Source organism: Loxodonta africana, chromosome 12, assembly GCF_030014295.1.
Source record: "Loxodonta africana isolate mLoxAfr1 chromosome 12, mLoxAfr1.hap2, whole genome shotgun sequence".
In the NCBI taxonomy this organism is placed as follows: domain Eukaryota; kingdom Metazoa; phylum Chordata; class Mammalia; order Proboscidea; family Elephantidae; genus Loxodonta; species Loxodonta africana.
The window spans coordinates 17958472-17973135 of record NC_087353.1 but is presented as its reverse complement, the minus strand read 5'-3'; the positions used below and the strand labels follow the sequence as shown (position 1 = coordinate 17973135).

Below are 14664 nucleotides of genomic sequence, written 5' to 3'. Positions count from 1 at the left end.
CGATCTGGCTCAGGAGTCTCTTCTTCACCCATTATACAGTCACTTTCCTTTGAGGCTGTCAGAGAGTGATTTTTCCTGAGCTATGCACCTCACCTCATGAATGAGCCTCAGTGGGCCTCAGGTGGCTGGAGTGACCTGCACCGGGCCTCATGCTGTGGTTAGCATGGAGACCCTTGCCTGTTCTGCGGAAGCCAGTTTTATCACCTGCTGATACCACTGCATCTCCAAGCAGCTTGGTATAGTGGAAACGGGTGGATTATCCAGTAGGCAAGGTAAGCACTGTGCTTACCTTGCTTACCAGCTCATCTGTAACGAACAATTTCACATGTGTAAGTAAGACAGTTGCATCATATGCATGTGAAAGCTGGACAATGGATAAGGAAGGCCGAAGAAAAATTGACGCCTTTGAATTGTGGTGTTGGCAAAGAATATTGAATATACCATGGACTGCCAAAAGAACGAACAAATCTGTCTTGGAGGAAGTACAACCAGAATGCTCCTTGGAAGCAAAGATTGCAAGACTGCGTCTTACATACTTTGGACATGTTGTCAGGAGGGATCAGTCCCTGGAGAAGGACATCATGCTTGGCAAAGTACAGGGTCAGTGGAAAAGAGGAAGATGCTCAAAGAGGTGGATTGACACAGTGGCTTCAATAATGAGCTCAAGCATAACAACGATTGTAAGGATGGTGCAGGACCAGGCAGTGTTCTGTTCTGTTGTGCATAGGGTAGCTATGAGTTGGAACTGACTCGATGGCACCTAACAACAACAAGAAGTAAGTGCATACAAGTAAGCCTGTGCTCACCTTGCTCACTAGGTCACCTGCACCTCTCAAGAAAAGCAGGACTGTAAATTTGAAAAGAGGTCTTGATTCTGTAGGAAGGTGCTGTGGGGTTGGGAGAGAGACAGATGCCAGCCATACCTAGAAAGAGAATCTTTGATGTGGTGAAAAAATGTGAAATTGTTCACTACAGATGACCTGGTAAGCAAGGTAAGCCCTGTGCTCACCTTGCCTATTGGATAATCTGCCACCAGTGGAAAGTGTGTGGGCTCTAGAGCAAGAGGACCCGGGTTCGCCTCCCAGCTCTGATGTTAACTAACTGTGGACCTTGATTTTGTCACTAGTGGTTATTGTTATTGTGGATATTGTTTTTCAATCATTAGCCTTAACCAGGAGCCCTGGTGGTGCAGTGGTTAAGCACTTGACTACCAACAAAAAGGTTGGTGGTTCGAATCTACTAGCTGCTCCTTGGAAACTCTATGGGGCGGTTCTACTCTGTCCTGTAGGGTCGCTATCAGTAGGAATCCACTCCATGGCAATGGGTTTGGCTTTTTTTTTTTTTTTGGCTTAGCCTGAAGCTAGATAGCCTTGATGTGGGCCTGGTTTCTTTCTGTGCTTTGTTCGGTCAACAGACCTTTCCAGAGGGGCTTTTCCTTATAAGTCTCCAAGCTGGGTGAGCAAGACCCGGTCCCCGCTCACTGTGTAGCAGTGGGACTGTGTGTTAGGTAATTACAAAGGTAGAGGGGTACAACCAAAAGGAATGAGAAAAGGGCTGTCACAGAGACACAGGCAAAAGGCTGGGGTCAATGGAGATGACAGCCACCTCCGTGAGCGCGCAGACAGGACCACTGCCTTGTTTGACTGCTCTGGGCCCAGTAAAGTGCCTGAAACAGGGTAGACACTCAGGAGATGTTTGTTTAATGAATAGGAGAAAATCAAAGAAGGCTTCCTAGAGGAGGTGGCATTTAAGCGGAGGCTTGAAGCATAGCGTGAGCCTTGTCTTGAATAGGGAGAGTCTGGAGGGAAGGGCAGGGACGATGGGAACCAGGCTCAGAAACGTGAAAATGCCTAGCCAGAGGTATACAGTTTCCAAACTATAACCTATTAAGGGGTCCGATTGGACTTTGTTCTGTCCCAGCTGTGCATTTGAGGATTGGCGAGCAGCACCAGGTGACTGAGTTCCTGGAGGAAAGTAATAAGATCCATCTGTTTGTTCAATAAACATTTACTTATCGTGTACCTGGCCCTGTCCAAGGCCCAGTGAAGGCCAAGATGAGGCTATTGAAGGTGCTGGTCTGCTCGTGGGGAACCAACTTGGGAGCCAGGCAAGTCCTCAAAGTGTCCTAGCTGTGGGATTGGAGACTTGTAGGGTTCTGAGGGTGAGCAGGAAGGGGGAGCCGGGGTAGTGGGGCATCAGGAAAGGATCACCAGGAAGGCACAGCCCAACTGCGTCTTGGAAGGTGAGTGGGTGTAACAAGAGAGAGGCAAGGGATTTCAGACAAGGAACCTACTGGAGCTTCGATGTGGAGACACCAGAGTTTGGTGTGTTGGGGCAGCTGTTCACAGGTCATGGTGCCCCTGGCTGCCAGATGGGGGCCAGGCACTTCATTTTTTAGGGCAGCGGTGCTCATGTTTTACCGAAGTGAAGAGTTAACCTGGTAAAAGTACAGATTCTTGGCCCCCCCGCCCGGCCCCCAACTCAGACATTTCCATTCGGTTGGGGCCTAGGAATGTGCAGTTTGGTTCTGTGGGTGTGTTTTTGGCATCCCCAGAAATTCTGATGCTGGTGGTTCTCAGACATAGTAGAAACACCAAAGCTGGAAACTCTTGAAAATCCACAACAGGGCTACGTCTCCAGGAGCCCAGGGGGCTGGTCCCCAAATCACTGCTTCTCGCCTGGCCCTGCCTGGGACCTTCGATGCCCCTGAGAGAGAGAGGCAGGAACATCGTACTTGGACTTGGAGTTTTCTTCTCCATCAGGGTGACAATCCAGCAGCTCCCATTTCATTTCATGTATTTCGTTGCATTCCTCCCTGTTCAAGAAGGATCTCCGATGGCTTATAAAGGTGTAAAAACATGTAAATATGGCATAAATTAAAAATGGGGTGCAAAAAAGGATAGAAAAACAAAGACAGGGACAGAATAGAGGCAGGAATAATAATGCTCCGTTATCTTGAATGTAATTTCATTTAAACCTGTCCTAATTTCTTTCAGGGTTTGCAGCTACTTTGTGGTTATGTGAAGGATTAGGGTTTAAGGGGCCAGTCCTCCTTCTGCTGCAAAAAACCTGCGTCTCTATAGAAGCGAAAGCTACCAAATCCGCACTTGATTTGTTTAATGAAATGTTTTGCTTCTTAGTAGGCTCACGATGTCCAGGAAGTATTGTCTCATGGTGAGAAAGTCTGCCTTCCCGGCCTGGATTGCTGAGCACTGCCAATGACTTTTTGTGCCTATGAATGAGGGTTCCCGCAGTTGCTCTCTAAGCACAGGCCTGAATGGATGGCAGCTGGCTGGAGGGCGATTTGGCCTCTGTACCTGATTACAAGATTCCCAGGCTCAGGAGGCCCCCAGGCCCCAATGCGGCTCTAAGGCAGCTCCCCCAGATTCGGGGGCCTTCAGGCAGCCAAAGGGGCTGCAGACCACCTCACCCCTGGATGCTTCGGGCAGTGATTAGCCCCCCAATCTTTTTGAGTGTTGAGTGGAAGGGGAAATAACCAGAGTTAGTTTTACTTGGCGGTCCTTTATGAAGTTAGAAATCTGTGGGAAAAAAAGACCTTAAAAACAGCAGACTCCAGTTGGTGGGATTTTGGCCTCGAAGCAGCTCTATGATCTCCATATTATAGATCTGTCCCCTCAGGTGAGTCTCTGAGTGATGCCAGTCATTAACAGCCCAGCAGCTAATCGAAAGGTCGGAGGTTTGAGTCCACCCAGAGGCTCCTCTGAGGAAAGGCCTGGTGACCTACTTCCAAAACATCAGCCACGGAGAACCCTGTGGTGCACAGTTCTTCTCTGACACACAGGGGTGGCGGTGAGTGGGAGTCGACGTGATAGCAACTGTTTTTTCTTTTAAATGCCCTCACACAATTTGCTTTAATGTTCCTAGTAGAGTGAATACACGAATGAGTGAACGGACCTCCGGGCTGAGCTTCTATTTCATTGAAGTAGCCTATTTAAACACTGTCAACAGCAACAACCCAACCGCTACGTCTTCAGGAAAGGTGAATGCATATTATGTTTTTGCCTGAGATTTGTTGCAATTTCAGTCACCTTCTTTGGAATAATGCAGTTGATACTTTTACTGTGATCTTTTCTCCAAGACTTTCATTTCCTCAGGAACACTATTCAAAGGCAGCATCTGGCCTTTTTTTTTTTTTTTTTTTGGTGAGGTCGTGACTCTCTAAATAGTAATTATTAAACAAAACCAAAGGGAAGTCTTCTGCCAGGAGGCTGTTTACAAATATTTGCCACTTTTACGATCCTTAATTGAAGTTACGACGTGTTGTATTCTTAGCTCCATAAATTACTCCTCAAACTATTAGTGTGAGGGTCGTAGCTAAGGATCCTGTAATTGATACCTGCCTCTTCCATAGGGGTGGTGTGATGGTTAAGATTGTGTGTCAGCTTGGCTGGGTCATAATCTGCAATGTTTATATGTGAGCACTCCCATGATAGAATCTGCTGTGAGTAGCCAGGCAGTTGAAAGGAAGTTTCCTTGGGGGCGTGGCCTGCATCTGAATATAAGCAGGTGTTCTGGCTTTTTTGCTGGCTCTAGATCCTGCTGCTGCCTCCTCTTCATCTGACCTCCAGTTCTTGGGACTTGAGCTATCAGCTTGCCTGCCAGTCTTGGGATCTGTCAATCATCACAGCCTGTGAACAAGAGCCCTGATCTCAACCTGCCGATCTTGGGTTTGCCAGGTCCTGCGGCTATGTGAATTGAAGGAAGCCTCTATCCTGATCCATGGACTTAGGATGTTCCAGCCTTTACAATCGCATGAGCTGTTTCCTTGATATAAATCTCTCTCTATATATTTTTATATGCTTTACTGGTTTTCTTCTCTAGAGAGCCCAGCCTAAGACATTTGGTACCAAGGGTGGGTCTAGAGAAGCAAAATTTTAAGGATGAGTTTTCTAAATTAGTTCTCAAGTCTGGTTAGTCTTAAAGATGTTGACGACTTTGCTTCCAGCAGTAAAGACTGCACTGTTAATCCATGGCATGAGGTGTTGATACAAATACGTAAAATATCACCAGCAGTAGATCAGGTATTGGTGAAAGGCAAGGCTCTGGGTAAACACATGTGCAATATCTTTCTACAGTTTTGTCAGAACGAGAAGTATAAGGAAGATGGTTGGTTGGTCCTACTTTTGCTAGACAAACTGGTGAAAGAAATGCGCTCAGGGCTTCAGAGTCAAAGCTGAAGTGCCGCATAAATGACCTCAAGGCTTCCACTTGTGCTTTGAAAGAAGGCCTTGTTTCTTGTAGTAACAGAGCTGAAATTGCCAAAAACCAAACCCAGAGTCTTACTGTAAGAGTGGCTGAATTACAATGCCAGCTCAATTGCCAACCTCAAGAAGTGTCTGAAATTAAAGTAAGGACATTGACTGGGAAGAAATGAGATCCTGAAACTTGGGATGGGGACATATGGGCAGATAATCAGGAAGCTAGAGACACTGAGGCCGTAAATTCTGTTGAATCACTCCTGCCAGCAGAACCACTCCCATCTGAAGAGATTACTTCATGTTTGTCTGCTAAACCACCCTGCCCAGAAAAACCACTAGCCCCTCCACTCCCATTTAATGAGATTAGCCCTAACCCAGCTGCCTCTAAAGAGCCCTTGCCTGGGACATTGCCTGAGGCAGATACTTTACAAGAAAATGCTGAATGTGTTCAAAACAGTTCCACACTACTGATTCTGGCTTCTAGACCAATAACTAGTCTTAAGTCACAGCGAGCCCCCAAAGAGGAAGTAAAAAGTGTGACCCAGAAGGAGGTACACTATACTCCAAAAGAATTGCTTGACTTTTCTAATATGTACAAACACAAGTCTGGGGAATATATGTGGGGATGGTTATTAAGGGTATGGGATAATGGTACAATGACCATAAAGATGGATCAGTCTGAGTTTACTGATATGGGTCCACTAAGCACAGATTCTTCATTCAATGTTTCAGCTCGAGAAGTTAGGAAAGGCTCTAATAGTTTATTTGGTTGGGTTGCTGAAGCATGGATTATGAGGTGGCCTACACTAAATCAAGTTGAAGTACCAGACCTGCCTTGGTATACTGTAGAAGAAGGTATCCAAAGGCTTAGGGAAATTGGCATGCTAGAGTGGATTTATCAGGTTAGACTCACAGACCCACACATGGAGTGCCCAGAGGACACACCTTTTATCACAACTGTGAGGAACAAATTTGTGAAGGGAGCTCCAGCGTCCTTGAAGACCATGGTGATTGTTATTTTATGTAAATCAGATTTGACAATGGAAACTGCCCTAACTGAATTAAGACACCTAACTGCAATGGGACTGATTGGACCCCGTGGTAGTAGGGGCCAACTGACAGCGCACAATCGACAAAGACAAGGTGGACGTGGTTACAGTAATGGACAGCGGATCGAAAGCAGTCATCAGAATAGTCTGACTCATGTGGACTTATGGCATTGGCTACTTAGTCATGGTGTCTGTAGGCGTGAAATAGGAAATCTACTAAATATTGACTTGATCTGTACAAATGAATTCAAGGCCAAGTGAACAGCAGTCTAACTTGAATCATCAGAATAGAGAGTCATGGTCCCTCAATCAATTCCCAGATTTGAGTGAGTTTAAAGACTCTGAACCTCTTGAATGAAGGGGAGGCTGGGTCACCTTGGGGAAGGACTTCAATACACTCTCCAGGTTTTTTACTATTAATCGTTCTCCCAGCTTCCCCAAAGGGATCTACAGCCTTTTACGAGAGTGACTGTTCATTGGGGGAAAAGGAAATAATCAATCTTTTGGGGGATTACTGGATACTGGCTCTGAACTGACACTAATTCCGGGAGACCCAAAATGTCACTGTGGCCCACCAGTCAGAGTGGGGGCATATAGAGGTCAGGTTATTAATGGAGTCTTGGCTCATGCCCATTTCACAGTAGGTCCAGTGATTCCCCAAACCCATCCTGTAGTGATTTCCGCAGTTTCAGAATGCATAATTGGAATTGATAAACTCAGCAACTGGCAGAGCCCCCATATTGGATCCCTGACAAATAGAATAAGGGCTATCATGGTAGGAAAAGCCAAGTGGAAGCCATTAGAACTGCCCCTACCTAGGGAAATAGTAAACCAAAAGCAAAACAGCATTCCTGGAAGGATTGCAGAGATTACTGCCACCATCAAGGACTTGAAGGATGCAGGGGTGGTGATTCCCACCACATCCCCATTCAAGTTGCCTATTTGGCCTGTGCAAAACACAGATGGATCTTGGAGCATGACAGTAGATTATCAAAAACTTAACCAGGTGCTGACTCCAATTGCAGCTGCTGTACCAGATGTAGTTACTTTGCTTGAACAAATTAATACATCTCCATACCTGTTTCGAAGGACTATCAGAAATAGTTTTCCTTCAGCTTGCAAGGCCAGCAATACACCTTTACTTGCTGACTTCAGAGGTACATCAACTCTCCAGCCCTATGTCAAAATTTTGTCTGCAGGGACCTTGATCACCTTTGCTTTCCACAAGACATCACGCTGGTCCATTACATTGATGACATTATGCTGATTGAACCTGGTAAGGAAGAAGTGTCAATGACTCTGGACTTATTGGTAAAACATTTGCGTGCTAGAGGGTGGGAAATTAATCCCACAAAAATTCAGGCACCTTCCACCTCAGTGAAATTTCTAGGGAGCCAGAGGTGTGGGGCACGTTGAGATATTCTAAAGTGAAGGATAAGTTATTGCATCTGGCTGCTCCCACAACTAAAAAGGAGGCACAATGCCTACTGGGCCTCTTTGGATTTTGGAGGCAACATATTCCTCATTTGGGTTTGCTACTCGAGGGTGTGACTCAAAAAGCTGCTAGTTTTGAGTAGGGCCCAGAGCAAGAAAAGGCTCTTCAACAGGTTCAGGCTGCTGTGCAAGCTGCTCTGCCACTTGGGCCATGTGATCAGAGCTGATCCAATGGTGCTTGAAGTGTCAGTCACAGATAGAGGTGCTGTTTGAAGTCTTTGGCAGACCCTTATTGGTGAATCAATGCAGACCCTTAGGATTTTGGAGCAAAGCCCTGCCATCCTCTGCAGATAACTACTCTCTTTTTGAGAAACAGCTTTTGGCTTGTTACTGGGCCTTAGTAGAGACTGAATGCTTAACCATGGGACACCAAGCCACCATGTAGCCTGAACTGCCTGTCATGGACTGGATGTTGTCTGACCCACAGAGTCATAAAGTTGGGCTTGCAGGGCAACACTTCATCATAAAATGAAAGTGGTATATACGAGATAGGGCCTGAGCAGGACCTGAAGGCACAAGTAAGTTGCATGAGGAAGTAGCCCAACTGTCCATGGTCTCCACTCCTGTCACATTACCTTCCATCTCCCTGTCTGCACCTATGGCCTCATGGGGAGTCCCTTATGATCAGTTGACTGAAGAAGAAAAAACTCATGGCTGGTTTACAAATGGTTCTCTGAGGTACGCAGGCACCACTCGAAAGTGGACAGCAGCAGCACTGCAGCCCCTTTCTGGGATCTTCCTGAAGGACAGTGTGATGGGAAATCCTCTCATTGGGCAGAACTTTGAGCAGTGTACCTGGTTGTTCACTTTGCTTGGAAGGAGAAATGGCCACATGTGCGATTGATTGTATACTGATTCATGGGCTGTGGCCAGTGGTTTGGCTGGATGGTCAGGGTCATGGATGGAAATGATTGGAAAATTGTAGACAAGGATTTATGGGGGATAGGTATGTGGATTGACCTCTCTGAATGGGCCAAAGAAGTGAAGAAATTGGTGTCTCATGTGAATGCTCACCAAAGGGTGATCTCAGCAGAGGATGGTTTTAACAATCTAGTGAATAGGATGATACAGTCTATGGAAACCAGTCATCCTCTTTCCCCAGCTACTCCTGTCATTGCTCAATGGGCTCATGAACAAAGTGGCCATGGTGGCAGGGATGGTGGTTATGCATGGACCCAGCAACATGGACTTCCACTCACTGAGGCTGTTTAGTTACAGCCACTGTTGAGTGCTCAATCTGCTAGCAGCAGAGACCAGCACTGAATCCCTGATATGGCACCATCCCTCGAGGTGATCAGCCAGCAACCTAGTGGCAAATTGATTACATTGGACCACTTCCATCATGGAAAAAGCAGTGTTTTGTCCTTACTGGAATAGACACTTACTCTGGATATGGATTTGCCTTCCCTGTATGCAGTGCTTCTGCCAAAACTACCGTCCATGAACTTACAGAATGCCTTATTCACCATCACGGTATCCCACATAGCATTACCTTGGATCTAGGGACTCAGTTCACAGTAAGTGAAGTGTGACAGTGGGTCCATGCTCATGGAATTCAGTGGTCTTACCATGTTCCCCATCATCCTGAAGCAGCTGGCTTGATAGAGCGATGAAATGGCCTTCTAAAGACACAAATACTGCACCAGCTAAGTGACAATGCCTTGCAGGGTTGGGGCAATGTTCTCCAGGAGGCTGTATATGCTCTAAACCAGTGTCCAATATATGGTGCTTTTTCTCCCATAGCCAGGATTCATGGGTCCAGGAATCAAGGGGTAGAAATATGAGTGGCACCACTCATTATTACCCCTAGTGACCCACTGACAAGATTTTTGCTTCTTGTCCCCACGACCTTATTCTTTGCAGGACTAGGGGTCTTAATTCCAAAGGGAGGAATGATCCCACCTGGAGTCACACCACTGATTCCATTGAACTGGAAGCTAAGAATACCACTTGGCTACTTTAGGTTCCTTATGCTTCTGGATCAACAGGCAAAGAAGGGAGTTACCGTACTGGCTGGTGTGATTGATCCTGATTACCAAAAGGAAATCAGATTGATATTACATAATGGAGGCAAAGAAGAGTATGTCTGGAATGCAGGAGATCCCTTAGGACATCTCTTAGTACTACCATGCCCTGTGATTAAAGTCAACGGGAAACTACAGCAACCCAATTCCAACATGACTAATGACCCAGACCCTTCAGGAATGAAGGTTTGGGTCACCCCACCAGGCAAAGAACCACGAAAAACTGAGGAGCTTTTTGAGGGCAAAGGTAGTTGTAAATACCAGCTATGGCCACGTGTCCAGTTACAGAAATAAGGACTGTAATTGTTATGAGTTTTTCTGCTTTGTATGTGTGCATCAAATATTTTTGTTTTCTTCACTTATAAATATAAGATGTAAATGGGGCTAGTGTGTTTTTGGTTCTATGTGTGCTAGTTGTATCATGTTAGTGCCACTAATGACTTTATAATTGGCTTTATTCAGAGATTATGTATGGTTTAAGGAGATGTGTACAAGTGCCAGGTTGACAAGGGGTGGACTGTGATGGTTAAGATTGTGCATCAACTTGGCTGGGTCATGATTCTCAATGTTTGTATGTGATCACCCCAATAAGAGAATCTGCTGTGAATAGCCAATCAGTTGAAATGCAGTTTCCTTGGGGGTGTGGCCTGCTTCAGAATGTAGGCAGATGTTCTGGCTTTTTTGCTCACTGTGGGTCCTGTGGCTGCCTCCTGTTCATCTGACCTCTGGCTCCTGGGACTTGAGCTATCAGCTTGCCTGCCAGTCTTGGGATTCATCAATCTTCACAGCCTGTGAGCAAGAGCCCTGTGCTCTATATGCCTATCTTGGGTTTGCCAGCTCCTGTGGCTGTGTGAATGGAGAGAAGCCTTTATCCCGATCCATGGACTCGGAATATTTCAGCCTCTACAATTGAATGAGCTGCTTCCTTGATATAAATCTCTCTCTATATATGTTTATATGCTTTACTGGTTTTGCTTCTCTGGAGAACCCACCCTAAGACAGGTAGTTCCTCTCATAGGATATGCTCGTTAGCACTCCTTTTCTCTACTCTCTCCTGACTGGACTTTTCCAGGGCTTCTAGTGTTTGATTCCTATCACAGGGTCTTGAATCCCCTGGCACTTGGTAACTATGGCGTGGTGAAGTCATTCTATTGTTGATAGCGAGGAGAGTTGTGTTTTGGGTATGTAAGTCCATGGCTCATGCATCCTGAGACATCTTGGTGGCTCATTTGCATGGGAGTCTACTGGAGGTCTCTGAGGAAGATGAGGATGAGCTTAGGCTGAGCTGCCCACATTACCCACAGGAAGGTGACAGCATCTCAGGGTGCAGAAGGCTATTGGCAGTGCTGTCATACCTGTTTCTTTGGGACACTCCATCCAGCTCATGGCTGTGAATTTAACAGCAGAAGAACTAGGATGCTTGAAGCAGAGAACATAGGAGCTGATTTCTATGCTAGGAATCAGCAGGGTTGGGAGGCCAGGAGAAGTAGTGGGGTTGGTTTGGGTTAACCTTGGTGGTAATAGCTGTGGGTCAGAGGTGGGTTAGCAGCAGCACCAGAGAGCTTGGCTGCCCTGAGATTGGCAGCAGCTGTCTCTGTGGGATAAGAATTGGAGTTGTGGTGATGGCCTCAGATTGGAAGTGGTTAGCAGCCACACTGGACCAGACTGGTGGGTGCCCCATAAAGAGTGGTTAGCAAGAAATTGGCCAGAGACCTCCCTCCCTCCCTCTTTCTTTCGTCTCTCCCTCCCTCCCATCACTTACTCATCACCTACTCTGTCAGGCCTTCTGTTGGGCATGTAGATGACAAGTTTGGCATGGCCCCAGACCTCTGGGGTCTCTGGCCTCTGGCTTCTTCATGGGGAAGAAGGGCATGTATACCCTGGGTATGGACTTGAGCCAAAGAGCCTCTGGGCTGGCATCAGGCCCTAGAGTTTCCAGAGCCAGTGTGGCTCAGGAAACAAGGGTCAGAAATATTTCCGCAGTATCTTCCAGCAAAGAACGCAGCTTCAGTGAGAACAGTGCTGAGCCCTTGTAGCTGCATATGTTAAAATGAAAGAGCTGGCTTAACAGCTGCCATTTATTGGGTGCTTATAAAAAAAAAAAAGTTTTTTTTTTTTTATATTTTATATACATTATCTCCTCTAATTCTTACATCAGCCCTTATAGGGAAGTATTATGATTAGTATTTTATAAAAGAAGAAAGAGACTGAGAGAGATAAATGGTTTGCCTGAGCCCATGCAGCGTGCCCAGGGCTTTTCCCAGTGCCACACCAGTGATGATGGCTTCGATGGGAGAGTGAGATGGGGAACATTATGGAGGCTCTGTAAGAGATGAGGGCTATGGACACTGTGCGTACTTGGATTTTATTCAATGTGATCTAAAAAATGAGGCAGAATTAGATATGTTCGATTCAACTGCATGGAATTGCCACTTTTTTCCTAGGTGGACAATGATCAAATACAGGTGATTTCATATGGTTCCATCTAATAGATCAAGGTCTTTTTTATATAAAGTACTATCATGCAAAACTCATATTAATAGTTTAAAAATATACTGGTTACCTCGTTCTTACTGAGATAAGACCTCCAAGGGAAGTTGTTCAACAGTGTTTCTCAGAGTGTTATCTGAAGTTCCTGGCATTAGACTCATTTGGAAGTTGGGGAGGGGACTTAAAATGTGGATCTCACAGGGTCTCTGGGGGTGAGTACTTGGTATGTGCACTTTAATAGTACCTCTGTTGACTTACACATACCGGAGTTTGACGGCCACCCTTTGAAGGTATTCCCCATGAGTTTAAAGATGTACTGTGACTTGTTGATTCACCAGTCAGAAATATATTCAACCTCTTTTCGAGTCTGTGTGTTCTACTTTATTATCCTTTGGAATAAGCAATGTTTATCATCTGTTATAAAGTGTAGTACCTTTCTTGGCCCTAAAATTACATCTTTTGAATATCCCAAAGTTTCTTTGGTTCTAGAAGACTGCTATAATATATGCAAGGTAGTGTGCAAGACGCTGCAAAAGACTTCATGAGCAAGCTTCAGTTCTTTGTATCAATTTATCCATTGGCATGGAGTATCCATTCTGTGCTGATCTTAGATAAGGGCAAGTATTACATCATTTTATAAACACAGATCATGTCCCTTAGAATCTTCCTGAATGCAAGTGTTAATCTTTTCAAGTCTGTCAATTATTCCTTCCTTCGTTCCTCCCTCCCTGCCTCCCGTCCTTTCTCTCTCCCTCTCTTCTTTCCTTCTTTCTTTATTAAATTGCTATTCGTTAGGTATTTATCATATTCCAGGTACTAGTCCAGGCATTGGGAAGTCAGAAGTGCAGACATACCCACTATCAGTAGGAAGTTTAGGGTCCAAGATGGACTACGGGTGAAGAAATAAGCCTACCGAAGGGTTGGAGCTACAGGTCTCATGAGCCAGGTTCCGCTCCCCTTCTCTAGGACTTCTTGAGCCCTAGGACTACTTCCACCCCATAGTAGTCCTAGGTGGTCTGAGGGCAACATCGCCCGTCTTTATAATTCATCTTTTCTTCTAAACAGAGGTCCTTTGTCCCTTTTCTCCTAAAAATGTGGTGAGGACCAGCAGTATCAACATCACCTGGTAGACGATTAGAAATGCAGAATACCAGGCCCCACAGTAGACCTACTGACTCAGAATCTGAATTTTAACAAGATCCCCAGGTGATTTACATGCACATTAAAGTGCTTCCTAGTCCTCATCACCTTTAAATATATAAAAAAATTCCTGTGTAAGATCAGGACGAAATTGATTGACTAGTCTACTTAACCACCCTGCTCTGGAGGATTTTCAAGTGTTAAGAAGGTGGAATTCATTCCTAAGTCCAGCAGGTGAAGCCCGCAGGTATCCTCCTCTTGGGCTCAGTGAGAGGGAGCCTGGGCCAGTTATTTGATATTAAAACTGCTGATCAGATGGGTGCTGCCCATGCCTCTTGCCAAGGATGTGAATTGGCATCTTAGCACCTCCACTGATGTATTGGGGGACCTTGGGCAAGATACTTCACATCTCCAACATAATTTTCTCCTGTATAAAATGGAATGATAACAATGTCCTTCTGTCTGTGTCGTTGGGAAGGTCCACAGGTCTACACTGTAGGGATAGAGCGTTGGGAGCTAGGTGTGTCTGGTGACTTCATGACAGGCTTGGCTGGGGACAGCTCAGGCTCTGGAGATCACAATCCTGGGGCTGGGCCTGAAACCAGCTGGATTCCTCAGCACTAAAATGGGAATAACAATGTAGGGCTATTGTGAAGATTAAATATGATTATACATGCAAAGCACCCAGAGCAGTAGTTATTATTTTTATAACAATTGGCTTGTGTAACTGCCCTGCATACAGACCCAACACGCTGCTGGTTTGGGGGAGGCCCCAGTATCTGACTCATACCCAGAGACAGGTGGGGGCAGGTTGGTGAAGGAGCCACTTTTGGCTGTAGCAATGTCTTTTGGCTGTGGTAAAACGGATGCACCGTTTACCCCAGGGTACTCAGGCCAATATTCCTGAAAGAATCTGCAAGAAGTGCAGAAGTTAACATGACATGTTGCTAAGTAAATTTCTTTTAAAAGGTGCTCTATCTCTCTGTGGTAATGACAGATGTGAGTGTTGCTATGGAGACAGGTTGTCTGTTTGGAGGAGCACAGCATAATAGTTAAGATGGTTTGCCTACAATTTATGATCATAAAAGGTAAGCCTCCTCCCGGGAAATTTTAGAGAGGAGCCTTCTTCCTTCTGGGTTCTTATTGCCAAAGCTGGTTTTATTTTGTGCCTTGGGTAATTGGGCAAGATGGGGAAGCCATTGCATATATTTAGAACAGAATCTATGCACAGCAGACAGTTGAAAGGTC

General features: G+C 45.6%; 1 long non-coding RNA gene across 1 annotated transcript in view; it reads left to right on the top strand.

The window, feature by feature from the left end:
• LOC135232928 (uncharacterized) overlaps positions 1 to 14664 on the top strand; it is a 375578-nt gene that overhangs the window by 138839 nt on the left and 222075 nt on the right. The window contains exon 6 of the long non-coding RNA XR_010323549.1: positions 3886 to 4000. This is a non-coding gene — a long non-coding RNA (uncharacterized LOC135232928). The remainder of the gene's footprint in view (positions 1 to 3885; positions 4001 to 14664) is intronic.